We start from the raw sequence: 1,573 nt of genomic DNA on the forward strand, positions 1-1,573 counted from the left end.
TCAAAACCACAAGTAGGTACCACTGCAAACCCACTAGGAAGATTAGAGTAAAAAAGACAATAACAAGTGGTGGAGAGTGGAGAAATTAGACTCCTTATATATTGCTGGTAGAATTATAAAATGGTACAGCCACTTTGGTAAACAGTTTGGCAGTTCCTCCAAAAATTAAATATAGAGTTACCATTTAACCTGTCACTTTCACTTCTATGTATATATCCAAGAAAAATAAAAACATATTCACACAAAAACTTGTACATAAAGGCTCATAGCTGCATTATTCATAATTGCTAAAAACAGAAACAACTCCAATGTCCATTGACAGATGAACATGTAAATTAAATGCGATACATTTGTACAATGGAGTATTATTCAGCCATAAAATGGAATGAAGTACTCATTCATGCTGCAACATGGATGAACCTCGTAAACACGCTAAGTGAAAGAAGCCAGTCACAACAAACCACGTAGTGTATGATTCCATTTATATGAAACATCCAGAATAGGCAAATCCATGGAAACCGAATAGATCAGTGGTTGGTTGCCAGGGGCTAGAAGAATTTGGGGGCTGGGGAGTAATTGATAAAGGGTAGAAGGTTTCTTTTTGGTGTGATATAAATGTGCAGAAATCAGATAGTGGTGGTGGTTGTATAACCATTGAATTGTATCTTTTCAAAGAATGAATTTTGGGGGGTGTGAATTATGTCTCAATAAAGCTGTGATTTAAAAATGTTGAAGAAATACAACCCTGTTGTTACTGAATTATTTCTATTTTTATTTTGTAGCTATTATCGCAAAATTTGCAGAAATCTTTTGCTTGTAAATGGTCTTGGCAGTGGATTATTGCTAATTACCATACCCTTTAGAATTCAGAAATTTTTATAGAAGTTTTACAGAAATTCTTCTGTTTATAAGCAGATTAGGTGTAGTATGTAGATACATTTCCTTTAAGTCAAAAGTTACACCGTTAACATCCACTAATGCCATTTCTGGTGGCAGGCAGAGTAGAAGTACTTTTGCTGTGGGCTTAGCTTATTCATATCTATGAAAGTTCATAAATTGGAAGTTTGTAATAAGGACTGTCAACTTTTATTTATGTATTGTTTTTAAACTACTCTGAAGAGCCTGTGATTTGAATAGTAAGAGAATAAACTGTTTTATACTTTGAAAAGCATTAACTCAGTGCCGTTGAATTTCTCTCAGAATTCAGTTTTAATCTGTTCAGATAATTTTGTTCAAATAAACTTTTTTGTTCCTTCATTTTCTTTTTAGCCCATATAGTTGCAGAGAAGCTCCCTGCATTTTGATATATATTCCTGATGGACACACTAAGGAAATGCCAACATCTGGATCAAAGGAAAAGACCAAAGTAGAAACAACAAAAAATGAGGTAAACACCGACTATATATCCATAATGATCAATGATCTTTCTTTCCTAGGACTTAGAATATATTTCTTTACAACTGGTTGTCTTTCTCACTTTTGACACTAAAGAATAGCTTTTTTTGTGTCTTTGTTTTTATTGTCATCTTTTACCTTCATGTAAGATTTTAAAACACCTTACAAAACAAGATTT

The 1,573-nt window shown here is 33.1% G+C and overlaps 1 protein-coding gene across 1 annotated transcript in view; it reads left to right on the forward strand.

The window, feature by feature from the left end:
- Nucleotides 1–1,573, forward strand: part of EPRS (glutamyl-prolyl-tRNA synthetase) — a 110,891-nt gene that overhangs the window by 50,482 nt on the left and 58,836 nt on the right. The window lies entirely within an intron of this gene.

This window comes from Propithecus coquereli, unplaced genomic scaffold (genome assembly GCF_000956105.1).
Source record: "Propithecus coquereli isolate 6110/MARCELLA unplaced genomic scaffold, Pcoq_1.0 Scaffold300, whole genome shotgun sequence".
In the NCBI taxonomy this organism is placed as follows: Eukaryota; Metazoa; Chordata; class Mammalia; order Primates; family Indriidae; genus Propithecus; species Propithecus coquereli.